This window comes from Salarias fasciatus, chromosome 17, assembly GCF_902148845.1.
Source record: "Salarias fasciatus chromosome 17, fSalaFa1.1, whole genome shotgun sequence".
Taxonomy (NCBI): Eukaryota; Metazoa; Chordata; class Actinopteri; order Blenniiformes; family Blenniidae; genus Salarias; species Salarias fasciatus.
Window position 1 is genome coordinate 752,527 of NC_043761.1, and position 7,767 is coordinate 760,293.

At 56.0% G+C, this 7,767-nt stretch overlaps 1 long non-coding RNA gene across 1 annotated transcript in view; it reads right to left on the bottom strand.

The window, feature by feature from the left end:
• Nucleotides 1-4,438: 4,438 nt before the first annotated feature.
• LOC115404097 (uncharacterized) overlaps nucleotides 4,439-7,767 on the bottom strand; it is a 4,169-nt gene continuing 840 nt past the window's right edge. Inside the window, exon 3 of the long non-coding RNA XR_003933300.1 lies at nucleotides 4,439-4,450. This is a non-coding gene — a long non-coding RNA (uncharacterized LOC115404097). The remainder of the gene's footprint in view (nucleotides 4,451-7,767) is intronic.

A 7,767-nucleotide genomic window follows, 5' to 3' on the forward strand; every position in this document is an offset into this window, starting at 1 on the left:
GCTCAAAGCAAACAGCGATCGATGAGCAGAGGAAGTGAGGCGGCCGATATTCTGCTGCTGTATGAAGCCAGGCCCCGCCCCCAGGCCCCGCCCCCAGGACCACCACCCCAACAGGCCCCGCCCCCAGGACTGCCACCTGACAGGCCCCGCCCCCAGGACCACCCCCGCCTCCAGGACTGAAACCCCGACAGGCCCCGCCCCCAGTACCACCACTGTGACAGGCCCCGCCCCCGGAACCGCGTCACGGTCCAGTCGAGCCGAGAGAAAGAGCACTGGGAGAAGAGTCCAGACTGGGTTTCAGGACCTTCAGGGACCAGCGGGGTCAGAGGTCAGGACCTGTTCCACATCATGTGACTCGCTTCTTCTTCTTCTGACTGATTTACCATCACGTTCAAACCTTCTGCTTCCTGGTTTGAGTTCAAATGAATCTTTTTCATTCACCCCCTGCTGCTGCCCCGCCCCCTGCTGCTGCTGCCCCGCCCCCTGCTGCTGCCCCGCCCCCTGCTGCTGCTGCCCCGCCCCCTGCTGCTGCTGCCCCGCCCCCTGCTGCTGCTGCCCCGCCCCCTGCTGCTGCTGCCCCGCCCTGGATCGATGATCCTCTGGAAGGGTGGCTGGTTGGTTCTCTGGTTCGTTAGTTGGTTCTCTGGTTGGTTAGTTGGTTCTCTGGTTGGTTAGTTGGTTCTCTGGTTAGTTGGTTCTTTGGTTGGTTGGTTCTCTGGTTAGTTAGTTGCTTCTCTGGCTGGTTAGTTGGTTCTCTGGTTGGTTAGTTGGTTGGTTCTCTGGTTAGTTGCTTCTCTGGCTGGTTAGGTAGTTGGTTCTCTGGTTAGTTGGTTCTCTGGTTGGTTGGTTAGTTAGTTGGTTCTCCGGTTAGTTAGTTGGTTCTCTGGTTGGTTAGTTAGTTGGTTCTCTGGTTAGTTAGTTGCTTCTCTGGCTGGTTAGGTAGTTGGTTCTCTGGTTAGTTAGTTGGTTCTGTGGTTGGTTAGTTGATGGTTATCTGGTTAGTTGGATCTCTGGCTGGTTAGTTAGTTGGTTCACTGGTTGGTTAGTTGGTTATCTGGTTAGTTGGATCTCTGGCTGGTTAGTTAGTTGGTTCACTGGTTGGTTAGTTGGTTATCCGGTTAGTTGGATCTCTGGCTGGTTAGTTAGTTGGTTCACTGGTTGGTTAGTTGGTTATCTGGTTAGTTGATCTGTGGCTGGTTACCGTTCTAACTCGAACCTTGCAGCCGTGGTTTGACGGACGCTGTCGACAGACGATGGAATCAGGAGTTTTTTCTGGAACCAGTGAAACTAATCCTGAGAACCTGCAGGCGGCAGATGGACCCGATCCAGAACCGTCAGACCGGGAGAACCGGGAACCGGACTCCGGTCGGTTCTGCCTGTTGAGATGTGAAGAATGTTTCTCCAAACCTGATTGGTCTGCTGGGCTTTACATCTGCTGTGTGTGTGTGTGTGTGTGTGTGTGTGTGTGTGTGTGTGTGTGTGTGTGTGTGTGTGTGTGTGTGTGTGTGTGTGTGCCCTAGTTCCACTCCACACATCGATTCCTTCCACACTGTCATAATTACCCAGCAGGCTTCAGGGCTTCTGTCTGTGACCTTTGACCCACATCTGAAAACCTGCATCTGAGTTCCGCAGAGAACCAGGTCTAGGGAGAACCAGGTCCAGAGAGAACCAGGTCCAGAGAGAACCAGGTCCAGAGAGAACCAGGTCTGTTTCCATGGCAACGCCAGACGCCCTGAGGGGCTGTAGGTATTCAGACGGGGTGATGGGGTGACGGGTGAGGGAGTGACGGGGTGAGGGAGTGACGGGGTGAGGGAGTGACGGGGTGATGGGGTGATGGGGTGAGGGAGTGACGGGGTGACGGGGTGACGGGGTGGGGTTGGTGACGGAGTGATGGGGTGACGGGGTGGGGTTGGTGACGGAGTGATGGGGTGATGGGGTGATGGGGTGACGGGGTGACGGAGTGACGGAGTGACGGGGTGACGGAGTGACGGGGTGACGGGGTGACGGGGTGAGGGAGTGACGGGGTGATGGGGTGATGGGGTGAGGGAGTGACGGGGTGACGGGGTGGGGTTGGTGACGGAGTGATGGGGTGACGGGGTGACGGGGTGACGGAGTGACGGGGTGACGGGGTGAGGGAGTGACGGGGTGACGGGGTGACGGGGTGAGGGAGTGACGGGGTGATGGGGTGACGGGGTGGGGTTGGTGACGGAGTGATGGGGTGACGGGGTGACGGAGTGACGGGGTGGTGGGGTGGTGGGGTGGGGTTGGTGACGGAGTGATGGGGTGACGGGGTGACGGAGTGACGGGGTGATGGGGTGATGGGGTGGGGTTGGTGACGGAGTGATGGGGTGACGGGGTGACGGAGTGACGGGGTGATGGGGTGATGGGGTGGGGTTGGTGACGGAGTGACGGGGTGACGGGGTGAGGGAGTGATGGGGTGACGGGGTGACGGAGTGACGGGGTGATGGGGTGATGGGGTGGGGTTGGTGAGGGAGTGACGGGGTGATGGGGTGACGGGGTGGGGTTGGTGACGGAGTGATGGTCGGTTCAGGAGCTGTTCAGGATGAAAGGTGGATGAAAAGAAAACAAACCAAATGAGGGTGGAGTTTATGAAGAGATTAAACAACGAACCAAGCCCGGACAGATGCATTATGGGAGCAGATAAGTCAGGGAGCTGATGTGCTACACACTTACACACTCACACACACTCACACACTCACTCACTCACTCACTCACTCACAGTGTTGGTGCTGCGGCGGCGGTCCGGGTGGAGGAGGCGGGTCGGTCGCTGAGCTCCACCGTCAGGCTCTGAGCCGCTCAGCATTCCTGAGTCACGAGGAATCACGCTGAACATGGACCACACACACACACACACACACACACGCCCAGTCTTGTATTTCTATCCTTGTGGGGACCGTCCATTGACTCCCATTCATGTCTAGCCCCTAACCCTGACCCTTACCCTAACCCTAACCCACACCACAATAAAGCCTAACCCTAAAGAAATGTTTTTGCACTTTTACTTTTTTCAGTAACAACAACATGGTCAAGAAAACACTGTTTCTCCTACTTAGGACCGGAAAAAGGTCCCCACAAGGCACGTCGTTCCACGTTTTGCTATCCTTGTGGGGACATTTGGCCCCAACAAGGATAGAAATACGAGAACGCACACGCACACGCACACGCACACACACACACACACACACACACACACACACACACACACACACACACACACACACACACACACGGCCTCAGTGGAAAATCGATGCTGCTGCGCTGGTTGCAGTGTAGCGGGTCGGCCCCCGGTCCTGTTAGCGGTGGAGCTCCGTCTACGTAGCATCACATGGTTTGTGGACGGCGCCGAGGCTCCGGGCGTTTCTGTCGATCTGAGCTGCAGAATCCTGGGTCAGCTCCTTAACAGGGATGCTAGCCGGCGCTAGGGGGCGCTAGGTGAGGCTATTTGATGCTTGCTAAGGCTAGGTGAGATGATTTGATGCTAGGCGATACTAGGTGAAGCGGTTTGATGCTCAGTGAGACCATTTCCTAGGTGATCCTAGGTGAGCTCATCATGCTAACGCTGAGCCCTCCTGACCTGCTGCTGATGCTCCCCATCCCCTCACACACACACACACACACACACACACACACACACACACACACACACACCTGCCTGCCTGCCCTCACACACTACCTGAAGCATAGCATCATTAGGTTAGCTGTAGATTAGCGTCTTTAGCGTTGAAGCTAGCAGAGCAGCATTAGGTTAGCTGTAGATTAGCGTCTTTAGCGTTGAAGCTAGCAGAGCAGCATTAGGTTAGCTGTAGATTAGCGTCTTTAGCGTTGAAGCTAGCAGAGCAGCATTAGGTTAGCTGTAGATTAGCGTCTTTAGCGTTGAAGCAAGCAGAGCAGCTTTGGGTTCTGGGAAGTTTCTGTTCTGTGGTTTCGAGCGCTTGTTTTTGTGTTTAAACATGTCCAACCAGAAAAAAGGTTCTGTTTCAGTTTGCAGAGAACGTTATTTAATTCAATTCAATTCAGCTTTATTCACGTGGAACAGGAGAGACACGTTTCCCATGATGCTGTTTGTGTTTAACAATCGAGGATCCTGGAGTGTGGACCATCATTCAGAACCGCTCCCTGAGCAGCGCTGCTGAGTCTGTTTGGGTTGAACTGTGGCGTCAGACCAGACTGATGGAGGTGTGTGTGTGTGTGTGTGTGTGTGTGTGTGTGTGTGTGTGTGTGTGTGTGTGTGTGTGTGTGTGTGTGTGTGTGTGTGTGTGTGTGTGTGTGTGTGTGTGTGTCCAGCCTGACTCCTCCTGCAGTGAGGACTAAATGACTCTTTGTCTCGTGCTGCAGCCGAACCGCTAATCAGGCCCTCCACTGATTACACTCCTCAGAGAGTGTGTGTGTGTGTGTGTGTGTGTTGTTCTGACTCCTGACCTTCAGCCTGCTGCTGCTGGAAGGTTGGAGCTCCAGGAGGAGGACTGGGCTGTAGAGCATGAGCTGGACGACCTCTGGTTGACCTCTGGACGACCTCTGGACGGGCTCTGGTTGACCTCTGGACGGGCTCGGGACCTTTAACCTCTGAAGGCCTGAATGAGGGTGTGCGTCACTCAGACCGTTCTGCTGTTTCTTCTCGCACCGTTGCATCATGGGAAACTCCAGCTCAGGTCGTGGAGGACTCAGCAGGACCAGGTCCCTGAGGTCCAGAGCGATGGGAGGTTGAACCCTCTCAGTGATTCCAGAAACCCTTCAGAGTCCTGGTCCAGATCCTGGACTCAAGTTCAGAACAGAGAGCCTGCTGAACTCTGACCCTACAGCCCAGGTCAACAGGTCACTCATGGAACCTTCTGGTTCAGGTTACCATGGAAACGGACGTCTGGCAGCCTCGCTACATGTTGTTACCGTGGAAACAGGCGTCTGGCAGCCTCGCTACATGTTGTTACCGTGGAAACAGACGTCTGGCAGCCTCGCTACATGTTGTTACCGTGGAAACAGGCGTCTGGCAGCCTCGCTACATGTTGTTACCGTGGAAACAGGCGTCTGGCAGCCTCACTACATGTTGTTACCGTGGAAACAGGCGTCTGGCAGCCTCACTACATGTTGTTACCGTGGAAACAGGCGTCTGGCAGCCTCGCTACATGTTGTTACCGTGGAAACAGACGTCTGGCAGCCTCGCTACATGTTGTTACCGTGGAAACAGGCGTCTGGCAGCCTCGCTACATGTATACAGTGTTTCTGCCGTTACCGTGGAAACAGACAACAGAATAAACACGACACCTTCAAGGATCACAGGGAAAGAACTGTTTTCTTGTGGAGCGTTGTCGTGGAAACGGGGCTCTGCTGCTGGGGCCTTGACTGAAGCAGAGCTCCCTCCTGTGGACAGAACAGGAACTGCAGTGTCTTCAAATCCCCACTTCAGAGGAGAGACACTGCTGCCTGTCCTCTGCTGTCCTCTGCTCCGTCCTCTGCTCCGTCCTCTGCTCCGTCCTCTGCTCCGTCCTCTGCTCCGTCCTCCGCTCTGTCCTCCGCTCTGTTCTCCGCTCTGTCCTCTGCTGTCCTGTGCTCCGTCCTCTGCTCCGTCCTCTGCTCTGTCCTCTGCTTTGTCCTCTGCTCTGTCCTCTGCTCTGTCCTCTGCTCTGTCCTCTGCTCTGTCCTCTGCTTTGTCCTCTGCTCTGTCCTCTGCTTTGTCCTTTGCTCTGTCCTCTGCTCTGTTCTCCGCTCTGTCCTCTGCTCTGTCCTCTGCTTTGTCCTCTGCTCTGTCCTCTGCTCTGTCCTCTGCTCTGTCCTCTGCTCTGTCCTCTGCTCCGTCCTCTGCTCCGTCGTCTGCTGTCCTCTGCTCCGTCCACGCCTCCAGTCGTGACCCGCTGGTGACCTTAAACAACCTTCAGCTGACCTCAGATCAGTACCGGTCCGACTCGTACAGAGGCGGTTTATTTCACGGCAGGTTTAGAAGAACTGGAAGTAAAGAAAGGAGCAGAACAACCAGGACGTCTTCACAGTCCATCCAGAGAGAAAGAGAGAGAAACTCTCTTTACTTCCTGGGGATGTCAGAACGCCACGGCCCAACCGTCCAATCAGAGCGCTGCACAGACCCCGGGGTCAGAAACACCAGGATCAGGACTCTGGATCACTTAGTTCAGAATAAACCAGTTCAGGATTAAAAACACTGAACTGGTTCCTCCGTGGCGTCAGAGCTGAACTCAGTCTGAGGGTCAGGAGCTGTGTGTATGTGTGTGTGTGTGTGCGTGTGTGCGTGTGTGCGTGTGTGCGTGTGTGCGTGTGTGTGTGTGCGTGCGTGCGTGCGTGCGTGCGTGCGTGCGTGCGTGCGTGCGTGCGTGCGTGCGTGCGTGCGTGCGTGCGTGCGTGCGTGCAGGGATTTCCCTCCTTCCACCTCTAGCTCTCCTGTAACAACAGAGAAGCTTCCACAAACACCTCTGTACACACACGGTTTCAGTGTGTGTTGCTGTAGGTTCAGTGTGTTGCTGTAGGTTCAGTGTGTTGCTGTAGGTTCAGTGTGTTGATTGTGTAGCGGTTGGTTCTAGTCGGGTCCATTCCGTCAGTTTCTAGATCAGCAGCAGTTTGGTGTTTGACCACAGTGTGGCGCTGTGCTGAGGCAGTGGCTGCTGGGAGAAGGTCTGAACGTGGATCCTCGTGGATCGGTTCCAGCTGGTCTCTGGGCTTCAGGACTCACTCAGACCTTGGTTTAGAGGCCCATTTATGTGATTTACAGCTTTCCTCCTGGATCCCCTGATCCCCCTGATCCTGCAGGCTGACTGGCTGATTCCTGCTGACGGAGCCACTTAGATCCCTGCTGGTTGATCCACCCAGATCCCTGCTGGTGGATCTACCCAGATCCCTGCTGGTGGATCCACTCATCCTTGCTGGTTGATCCACCCAGATCTCTGCTGGTGGATCCACTCAGATCCCTGCTGGTGGATCCACTCAGATAGCTGCGGGTGGATCCACACAGATCCCTGCTGGTGGATCCACTCAGATCCCTGCTGTTGGATCCACTCAGATAGCTGCGGGTGGATCCACCTGGATCCCTGCTGGTAGATCAACTAAGATATCTGGTGGTGGAACACTCAGATCCCTGCTGGTGGATCCACCTGGATCCCTGATGGTTGATCCAATCACATCTCTGCTGGTTGATCCACTCAGATCTCTGCTGGTGGATCACTCAGATCCCTGCTGATGATTGGATCGGTTCCGGTTCTGCAGCAGGGTCTTGGCACTCAGTGACCAGGAGGAACCGTTCTCAGGGTTCCGTCGTTCTGCTTCTCTCTTCATTTGACGGCGTTTCAGCTGAACTCACTTCAGCTTCTCTGTTTGATTTGATTTTTCTGGCTGCTCTCATTTTCCATGGAGCCAGCAGGAACTCAGAACCGAGACCAGAACCGAGACCCGAACCGAGACCAGAACCTGAAGCAGGTTCCGTTCTGTTTCAGCTGCTTCAGTCCTCTGCTCCGGGTTCTGAAGCCTCCAGTCCAGTTTCAGCCCCCGGCCTCTTCAGGGACTTTCCCACGCCCCCCCCTGCCGGCGCTCCGCCTCCGGCCAGCCGGGTTTCCCACGGCGCTCCGGTTGGGGTCAAAGGTGACGAGCTGCATGAGAAACTCCTGAAACGTCAGCCTGAGCCTGAAGGGCCGGAGGAGCCACCGCTCACTGCAGCCACCGGGGGCGACCGGGGGGCGACCGGGGGCCACCGGGGCGACCAGGGGCCACCGGGGGCCACCGGGGGCGACCAGGGGCCACCGGGGGGCGCGG